Below are 10811 nucleotides of genomic sequence, written 5' to 3'. Positions count from 1 at the left end.
TCCCAGAGTGCTGGGATTACAAGCATGAGCCACTGTGCCTGGCCGTCTTTTATTATTATTATCATTATTATTATTATTATTTTATTTGTTTATTTATTTATTTTGAGACGGAGTCTCCCTCTGTTGTCCAGGCTGGAGTGCAGAGCGCAAGCTCTGCCTCCCAGGTTCACGCCATTCTCCTGCCTCAGCCTCCCGAGTAACTGAGACTATAGGAGCCCGCCACCATGCCCAGCTAATTATTTTGTATTTTTAATAGAGATGGGGTTTCACCGTGTTAGCCGGGAAGGTCTAGATCTCCTGACCTCGTGATCCGCCTGCCTCAGCCTCCCAAAGTGCTGGGATTACAGGCTTGAGCCACTGTGCCCGGCTATTATAATAATAATAATAATTATTATTATTATTATTTTTAGACAGAGTCTTGCTCTGTCGCCCAGGCTGGAGTGCAGTGGCACTATCTCGGCTCACTGGAAGCTCCGCCTCCCAGGTTCACGCCATTCTCCTGCCTCAGCCTCCAAGTAGCTGGGACTACAGGCGCCCGCCACCTCGCCTGGCTAATTTTTTGTATTTTAGTAGAGACGGGGTTTCACCGTGTTAGTCAGGATGGTCTCGATCTCCTGACCTTGTGATTCGCCCACCTCGGCCTCCCAAAGTGCTGGGATTACAGGCGTGAGCCACCGTGTCCGGCCTACGATTATTATTTTAATAGAGACAGCTCTCAGTATGTTGTCCAGGCTGGTCTTGAACTCCTGGCCTCAAACGATCCTCCTGCCTCAGACTCCCAAAGTGCTAGGATTATAGGTGTGAGCCACCATTCCCAGCCCATCCTGTACTTTTGAATCACCTACATTGCACATCATATTATAGTTGCCTGGGTCCTTGTCAGCCTTTCCTGCACAGCAGGGAAGGTGACCATGTCGTCCATCTCTCTCTCCCAGCTCCTAATTTAAGACCTGATGAAGAGGGACTCAACCCAAACTTATTGATCAGATGAATATTGATTTGTGAATCTGGTCGTAGTTAGTGGATCCTCACCTGCCCCAACCTCATCTATGCTACTACAGCAACAAGGGCTTTCTGGCCCTGAAAAGGACATGACCTAGCTTACTTGTCCATCAGGATGCCAGTCAACCTCTCTCTCTTCTGGAATCTCAGATAGCTTGATTGGATTCTTTATAATTACACCAGAAAAGAGTAAGTGTTTACTCTGGGCAATAAGCTCTAAAGGAAATGAAATGTCCTTCATGAGACCCCAACCTGAAGTAAAAGGAAGGTTGGAATGGAGGTCTTCCAACATGATATCCAGGATTCTTTCTACAGAACCCTTACTACTTTCTTTGGGCAGGAGGCAGGTCTTATGCTTCCTCAAGATGCCAGCACCTAGGACAGGAACTGGGACAGAATTCATAGCCAATGAGTGTTTGTTGAATGAATAAAGAAAGAGGGAAATTCTATACATAAACATGCTCACAAACACACACTCACATGCACACAATATCTTTTCCACAAAATTTAAAAACAGAGTGGTAAACTCACAAAAACAGCCACAGAACTTGTGACTTTCCTTATCATTAGACATGACTGTGCCACCATCAGGAATGAAATGCACCAGCGGAACAAAAGGTAACCAAGGATCTTGCACTCTTTTAAAAAGAAATTATTTTTATGGAGACAGGATCTTGCTCTGTTGCCCAGACTAGAGTGCAGTGGTGTAATCGTGGCTCACTGCAGCCTCCAATTCCTGGGCTGAAGTGATCCTTCCCACTCAGCATCACTGCAGGTGTGCAGTGCCATGCCCAGCTAATTTTGGTGGTTTTTTTTTTTTTTTCAGACAGTGTTTCATTCTGTGGCCCAGGCTGGAGTGCAGTGACACGATGTTTGTTCATTGCAACCTCCAAGTCCTGGGTTCAGCTGATCCTCCCACCTCAGCCTCCCGAGTAGCTGGGATTACAGGTCTGCGCCACCATGCCGGCTTATTTTTCTATTTTTAGTAGAGACTTTAAACCAGAGGGAGAGTAAGTCTTTGTACTCATTAATCAAGGACATTTCACTTGCTTTAGAGCTCCATGTTGCCCAGGCTGGTCTTGAGTTCCTGGGCTCAAGCGATCTGCCCACCTCAGCCTCCCAAAGTGCCGGGGTTACAGGCATGAGCCACTGCACCCAGCCAAATTTTTGTATTTTTTGTAGTGACGGGGTCTCGCTGTGTTACCCAGACTGGTCTCAAACTTCTGGCCTCAAGCCATCCTCCTGCCTCAGCCTCCCAAAGTGCTGGAATTAAGGCATGAGCCCCCATGCCTGGCCAGAACTTGCACTCTTTATACCCCAACCCAACCCTTATGAAGCCTCTTTGTGCTCAGCACTGTGCTGGGTACTAGGAATTCAAAGATGGGGTACACACTGTTCCTGCCCTGGTGGCACACCATCTACTTGGAGAGAAGCTCATAGAGATAAATAGTTACTGGCCAGAGCGGTGGGGCTCCCGCAAGGCAAACATGGATGGATAATGCATGAGCATAAGCACCTGTCACACTGGCGCCTGAATGCTGCTCACCATGGGTATAACATCATGTGCCCAGGCAGGAGAGGACACTGAAAAGGTGGGCCCTGCCAGACCACAAAGGGCCATGGGTACCACGCTGGGAAGTTTGGGCTGACACCTGGGTCCTGCTTTTCATTTGGAATATGTGGCCTTTTTTTTTTTTTTTTTTTAGACAGAGTCTCACTCTGTCACCCAGACTGGAGTGCAGTGGCGCGATCTCTGTTCACTGCTACCTCTGCCTCCTGGGTTCAAGTGATTCTCCTGCCTCAGCCTCCTGAGCAGCTAGGACTACAGGCGTGCACCACCATGCCCAGCTAATTTTTTGTGTCTTTAGTAGAGACAGGGTTTCACCACGTTGGCCAGGCTGGTCTTGAACTCCTGACCTCAGGTGATCCACCCGCCTTGGCCTCCCAAAGTGCTGGGATTACAGGTGTGAGCCACCGTGCCCGGCCGTAGAATATGTGGTCATCTTATCTATCAATGAGCACATCTGTACAATAATTCAGTGGAATATTAAAATATGTTAACAGTATTGGAAACAAAAGCCCGATTGACTTCACAACTAGAAAAAATATCTAAGTTTTGGTCATATACATATATATATTTTTTGTTGTTGTTGTTGTTGTTTTTTGAGACATGGTTTCACTCTTGTTACCCAGGCTGGAGTGCAATGGTGTGATCTTGGATCACCACAACCTCCGCCTCCCGGGTTCAAGCGATTCTCCTGCCTCAGCCTCCTGAGTAGCTGGGATTACAGGCATGTGCCACGATGCCCAGCTAATTTTTTGGTATTTTTGGTAGAGACGGGGTTTCTCCATGTTAGTCAGGCTGGTCTCAAACTCCCGACCTCAGGTGATCTGCCTGCCTCTGCCTCCCAAAGTGTGGGGATTACAGGCATGGGCCACTGCGCCCGGCCTGGTCCTTTATATTCTAAAAGGATTCTCCAAATGATGGCAAAAGAAACTGATATGCAAATAAGATTTTTTTGATGCCTTGTACCCCCTAAGCTGATGCCATGTGTGGTAACTATAGCCACAATGTGTGGACCTATCAGACTGTGACTCTACCTAAAGGATCTCAAAATAGCTCTGCTCTGCTCTCTGCAGCAGGCAAGCGTCTGCTCTATTCGGCAGTAGCTCTTTCTTTACTATTGTTGCTATGTGACAAACTAGTGGCTCTCAGTGTTAATCCAAGCCTGCCAGAGAAGGAGGGTGGGCAGAAGGCTTTGGGAGAAGCATCTTTTCTAGAATGTAATGTAACAAACAGGTCCTGAGCATTTCTTAGGTAACTGGCCCTGAAGATACAAATATCTGATTCAGTTCAATGAATATGAATTAACTCCTATGTGGCAAGCACTGTGTCGGGCGGCAGGGATACAAGAATAAATGGGCCGGGCGCGGCGGCTCATGCCTGTAATCCCAGCATTTGGAAGGTCGAGGCAGGTGGATCACGAGGTCAGGAGATCGAGACCATCCTGGCTAACACGGTGAAACCCCGTCTCTACTAAAAATACAAAAAATTAGCCAGGCAGGCCGCGCATCGTGGCTTACACCTATAATTCCAGCACTTTGGGAGGCCGAGGTGGGCGGATCACGAGGTCAGGAGATCGAGACCATCCTGGCTAACACGGTGAAACCCCGTGGCTTGGGTGCCGTATGGACATTCAGAGAGTGCTTCAGATGAGTTCAACAGTGGGCATGGTGATGTGCCCGTGGGATGCCCACATGGAGATCATGCATGGACAACTGGACAAACAAGTCCACAGGAAAACCAGACTCAGTCCATGTTCTTGAGGGTTTTACTATCTAGTGAAACAGAAATGTAAACACAATGACACAATAGATCTATGACAGTATTTTTTTTTTTTTTCAGACGGAGTATTGCTCTGTCACCAGGCTGGAGTGCAGTGGCACAATCTGGCTCACTGCAACCTCTGCCTCCTGGGTTCAAGCGATTCTCCTGCCTCAGCCTCCCGAGTAGCTGGGATTACAGGCATGCGCCACCACACCCAGATAATTTTTGTGTTTTTAGTAGAGACGAGGTTTCACCATGTTGGCCAGGATGGTCTCGATCTCCTAACCTTGTGATCTGCCTGCCTTGGCCTCCCAAAGTGCTGGGATTACAGGCATGAGCCACCGCACCTGGCCCGATGACAGAACTTTGTAGTGGAAGTTAACACAGAGGTTCACACAAAGGTGATGATATAACTACCACAGCCTGGAAATGTTGACGTTCATCTAGGAGACAACCTAGCAGTTGATTTTTTTTTTTTTTTGAGACAGAGTCTTGCTTTGTTGCCCAGGCTAGAGTGCAGTGGCTTGACCTCGGCTCACTGCAACCTCCACCTCCCAGGTTCAAGCGATTCTCCTGCCTCAGCCTCCTGAGTAACTGGGATTATAGGTAACTGCCGCCATGCCCAGCTAATTTTTGTACTTTTAAATAAAGATGGGGTTTCACCAGGTTGGCCAGGCTGGTCTTGAACTCCTGATCTCAAGTGATCTGCCTGCCTCGGCCTCCCAAAGTGCTGGGATTACAAGTGTGAGCCACCGCAGCTGGCAGGAGTTGAGTCTTTTTTTTTTTTTTTGAGACGGAGTCTCACTGTCACCCAGGCTGGAGTGTGGTGGCTGGATCTCGGCTCACTGCCAGTTCTACCTCCCAGGTTCACGCCATTCTCCTGCCTCAGCCTCCCGAGTAGCTGGGACTAGAGGTTCCCACCACCATGCCCGGCTAATTTTTTGTATTTTTAGTAGAGACGGCGTTTCACCATGTTAGCCAGGATGGTCTCGATCTCCTGACCTTGTGATCCGCCCACCTCGCCCTCCCAAAGTGCTGGGATTACGGCGTAAGCCACCACACCCCGCCAGGAGTTGAGTTTTGAATGATTCCGAATGGTTTTCCTGGGCAAAAGGAAGAAGGCTGTGTGAAATAATTGGACAACTGCTTGGCTCTGCAGTCCAGGCACAAATAAGGCGGACATGGCCAGGGCCGGCACAGCAAATCCGTAAAGCCCAGCACCTGAACGATGGGCATGGTGATGTGGCTTTTACTAGAGAGGGGAATGTATGGCACTGCCTGGTGATGGAAGATGTATGGGGGTATCCAGGTTGCTAGAGGCATACAAGACAGCACGCCTTGGCCAAGCATGGTGGCTCCTGCCTGTAGTCCCAGCACTTTGGGAGGCCAAGGTGGGAGGATCATTTGAACCAGTGGTTTGAGACCAGCTTGGGCAACACAACAGGACTTCATCTCTACAAAATAATAGAAAATTAGCCAGGCTTAGTGGCGCATGGACACCTGTAGTCCCAGCTACTCAGGAAACTAAGGAGGGAGGATCACTAGAGCCCAGGAGTTCAAGGCTGCAGTGAGCTGTGATTGTGCCACTGCACCATAGCCTAGATGACATGGTGAGACCTCTGTCTCATAAAAAGAAAAGAAAAAAAGAAAAAAAAAGACTGCAAGCCTTCACCATTCCATGCTCCTCCAACCTGACAAACATCATATTCCATATGGACTGCCAAGACCGCAGGGCTTCAGGTGCATCTCTGTGAGACACAAGAGGAATGCCTGCCTTGTCTTCCTCTTTGCAGTCTCATTGCAGGTTGATCTTTTGTACTACTTTGATTCATCTTTGCATAAATAAAAATAAATGCAATTTCAAATCAAATCCAAATTAGTACCTCGGTTTAAATTCTTGAACCTCAGTTAAATTCTGTGCTTTGACCTAGCTCAGCTTTCTGGGTAAGAGAAACAGACTCTTGATAGGGCTGATGAAATCACTCTTGCTGCTGCCAAACGTGTAGAAAAACCAGTAGGGAGATTCATTAAGTGATTTATTTATTTATCAGAAATGTATTGAGGCCAGGCACAGTGGCTCACACCTGTAAAGCCAGCACTTTGGGAGGCTGAGGCAGGAGGATTGCGTGAGCCCCAGAGTTTGACCAGCCTGGGCAATATAGTGAGACCCTATCTCCACTAAAAATAAAAATAATTAGCCAAGCGTGGTTGTGCTTGTAGTCCCAGCTACTCAGGAGGCTGAGGTGGGAGGATCACTTGAGCCCTGGAGACTGAGATTGCAATGAGCCATGATTGCACCACTGCACTCCAGACTGGACAACAGAGTGAGACTTTGTCTCAAAAACAAACAAAATAATTATTGAAGTGGCACCTTATGTGGCAAACAAAGGGTGAGTTTATTTAATCTATAGAGGTCTTGTAAATGGATAAGAAAAAAAAAGGGGGGGGGGAATAGGCAACACCTCCCAAAACAATAAGCAGTTGTAGCTGACTAACCCTCAGGAGAGTGCTAATAATTCCCACCTCCTAGTGTCCACATCCTTGTGTGATCCCCTCACTTTGCTTGTGGGCAGAACCTATGACCCACTTCTAATGAATATGGCAAAGGTGGTGGGCTGTCACTTCCAGATTGTATCATGTTATATAAGACTCTATGTTAGCAGATTGAATCAGTAGATTTCCTTGCTGGCTTGATGAAATAACCCACATGTTATGGAAGCCCACTTGGCAAGGGACTCTTGGGTGGCCTCTAGAATCTGCCAGAGGCCTCCTGCCAACAGTAAAAAGCCAGGGCCCTCAGCCACATAGCCACAAGGAAATGAATTCTGCCAACAATCTGCACGAGCTTGCAAGCAGATTCTTCCCCATTGGAGCCTCCAGATGACAATGTAGCCCAGTCCATACCTTGATTGCAGCCCTGGAAGACCCTGGGCAGAGGACCTGGCTAAGTTATGCCTGGACTGCCGACCCACAGAAATTGTGAGACAAGGCCCGAGCACAATGGCTTACACCTGTAATCCCAGCCCTTTGGGACGCTTGAGCCCAGGAGTTTGAGACCAGCCTGGGCAACAAAGTAGAACTCCCCACCCACCCCACCTCTTTTTTTTTTTTTCTTTTTTTTGAGACAGGGTGTCACTCTGTCACCCAGGCTTGAGTGCAGTGGTATGGTTATAGCTCACTACAACCTCTGCCTCCCGGGTTCAAGCAATTCTTCAACCTCAGCCTCCCATGTAACTGTGTCTACAGGCTCGAGCCACAAACACCTAACTAATTTTTGTATTTTTTGTAGAAATGAGGTTTTGCCATGTTGGCTAGGCTTGTCTTAACTCCTGAGCTCAAAGCTATCTGCCTGCCTCAGCCTCCCAAAGTGCTGGGATTTGCTGTGTCGGTCAGGCTTGTCTTGAACTCTTGAGCTAAAAGAAATCCACCTGCCTCAGCCTCTGAAAGTGCTGGGATTACAGGCGTGAACCACCATAGCTGACTAGGCATTGTGGCGTGTATGTGTAGTCCCAGGGAGCTCGAGGATCGCTTAAACCCAGGAGGTTGAGGCTGCAGGGAGCCATGTTTGTGCCCCTGCACTCAGTGTGGGCAACAGAGTAAAACTCTGTATCAAAAAAAAAAAAAAGGGAGCCTGCATCCGCCCCGCAAGCACAAAGCCTCTCCCTCACCACTCCGCTGCTTGTCCACACCCGCAGCCAGCTCACCATGGATGATGATATCGCTGAGCTTGTTGTTGACAACGGCTCTGGCATGTGCAAGGGTGGCTTCACAGGCGAGGATGTCCCCTGGGCTGTCTTCGCCTCCATCATGGAGTGCACCAGGCACCAGGGCATGACGGTGGGCATGGGTCAGAAGGACTCCTATGTGGGCAACGAGGCCCAGAGCAAGAGAGGCATCCTCACCCTGAAGTACCCCATCGAGCACAGCATCGTCACCAACTGGGATGACATGGAGAAGATCTGGCACCACACCTTCTACAACGAGCTGTGTGTGGCTCCCGAGGAGCACCCTGTGCTGCTGACCGAGGCCCCCCTGAACCTCAAAGCCAACCGTGAGAAGATGACCCAGATCATGTTTGAGACTTTCAGCACCCCAGCCATGTACATGGCCATCCAGGCCATGCTGTCCCTGCACGCCTCTGTCCATACCACTGGCATTGTGATGGACTCTGGCAGGGTCACCCACACTGTGCCCATGTACAAGGGGTATGCCCTCCCACACGCCATCCTGCCTCTGGACCTGGTTGGCCGGGACCTGACTGACTACCTCGTGAAGATCCTCACTGAGCACAGCTACAGCTTCACACCATGGCTGAGCGGGAAATCATGCGTGACATCAAGAAGAAGCTGTGCTATGTTGCCCTGGAAATCAAGCAGGAGATGGCCATGATGGCCTCCAGTTCCTCCCTGGAGAAGAGCTATGAGCTGCCCGATGGCCAGGTCATCACCATTGGCAACAAGTGGTTCCACTGCCCCGAGGCGCTCTTCCAGTCTTCCTTCCTGGGCATAGAATCCTGTGGCATCCACGAAACTACCTTCAACTCCATCAAGAAGTGTGACGTGGACATCCGCAAAGATCTGTACACCAACACAGTGCTGTCTGGCAGCACCACCATGTACCCTGGCATCACCAACAGGATACAGAAGAAGATCATCGCCCTAGCGCCCAGCACAATGAAGATCAAGATCATTGCTCCTCCCGAGTGCAAGTACTCCGTGTGGCTCAGTGCCTCCATCCTGGCCTCGCTGTCTACCTTCCAGCAGATGTGGATCAGCAAGCAGGAGTATGACGAGTCCGGACCCTCCATCGTCCACCACGAATGCTTCTAGGTGGACTGTGACTTAGTCGCATTACACCCTTTCTTGACAAAACCTAACACGCAGAAAACAAAATAAGATTGGCATGGTTTTCTTTTTGTTGTTGTTTTGTTTTGGGCTTTTTTCTGGGCTTGACTCAGGATTTAAAAACTGGAACGCTGAAGGTGACAGCAGTCGTTTGGTGCAAGCATCCCCCAAAGCTCTACCATGTGGCTAAGGACTTTGATTGTACATTGTTCTTTTTTTTTAATAGTAATTCCAAATATCGTGAGATGCATTGTTACAGGAAGCCCCTTGCCCTCCTAAAAGCCACCCCACTTCTCTCTAAGGAGAATGGCCCAGTCCTTTCCTGAGTCCACACAGGGGAGGTGATAGCATTGCTTTCATGTAAATTATGTAATGCAAAATTTTTTAAATCTTTGCCTTCATATTTTTTATTTTGTTTTATTTTGAATGATCAGCCTTCATGCCCTGCCTTTTTTGTCCCCTAACTTGAGATGTATGAAGGCTTTTGGTCTCCCTGGGAGTGGGTGGAGGCAGCCAGGGCTTACCTGTACACTGACTTGAGACCAAGTTGAATAAAACTGCACACTTCAAACCAAAAAAAAAAAAAGGCAGAGGCTCTGCCCTCATGACCTAATCCACCTGACCACCTCCCAGAGTCCCACCTCCTAATATCACCTTGGTGACTAAATTTCAACATGATTTTTGGAGGAACGTATATATACATTCAAACCTGGCAATCATACACACAAGGCATATGTGAAATATAATAAGTACAATTTAAAGATAAAGCCAACATTTGTGTAATCATTATCCAGGCCATGAAATAAAATATAGCCAGTCTTAGCAGACCAGTTCCCAACTGTGTGACCTTCCCATATAGCCTTTGCTTCTCTGAAGATGTCACCACTACACTGACTCCATCACTGTTATTCCCTTTCCTTTTGGCAATCCAGCCACATTGATGTGTAAAGCTGTGATTTGTTCATTTTATTGCTGTGTGATTTCCACTGTATTAATAAACCACAATTTAGTTTTCCACTTTACTATGAACAAACATTTGATTCCCCCCCCCCCGCCTACTTTCTTATTTTTAGAGACAGGGTCTCACTGTGTTTGTTGCTCAGGCTGGAATGCAGTGGTGAGATCATAGCTCACTGTAGCCTCGAACTCCTGGGCTCAAGCGGTCCTCCCACCTCAGCTTCCTGAGGAGCTGGGACCACAGGTGCATGCCACCAAGCCCAGCTAGATTTTCCATTTTTGTTCTATTAGAAACACTTCTGCTCTGAACAATAATTTATAAGACTCCTGGAACGCATAGGGAAGGCTTCGTCAAGGAGTATGTATACTAGGAGTGGAATTGCTGGGATAAAGGGTATGTATATCTTCAGTTTTTCTAGATAATGCTAAACCATTTGTCTGTACAGTTTACCAGTTTCTACTCCTGCCCCAGTGTGTGAGAGTTCCCACTCTTCCACTTCACTGGCAATATTTGGTTTTCACAGACTTCTTAATTTTAACCACTCAGATGAGCATGCAATGGTGCTTTATTGTGATTTGAGTTTTTTTTTTTTTTTTTTTGAGACATATCTCACTGTCTTGCCCAGACTGGAGTGCAATGGCACGATATCGGCTCACTGCAACATCTGCCTCCTGGGTTC

The 10811-nt window shown here is 48.1% G+C and overlaps 1 pseudogene; it reads left to right on the top strand.

Moving 5' to 3' along the window:
- Nucleotides 1-8032: 8032 nt before the first annotated feature.
- Nucleotides 8033-9227, top strand: LOC108528466 (actin, cytoplasmic 1-like; annotated as a pseudogene).
- Nucleotides 9228-10811: the final 1584 nt, after the last annotated feature.

This window comes from Rhinopithecus bieti, unplaced genomic scaffold (genome assembly GCF_001698545.2).
Source record: "Rhinopithecus bieti isolate Rb0 unplaced genomic scaffold, ASM169854v2 scaffold_4967, whole genome shotgun sequence".
In the NCBI taxonomy this organism is placed as follows: domain Eukaryota; kingdom Metazoa; phylum Chordata; class Mammalia; order Primates; family Cercopithecidae; genus Rhinopithecus; species Rhinopithecus bieti.
Note: the sequence above shows the minus strand (reverse complement) of the source record. Positions and strands in the feature narration are given on the sequence as shown.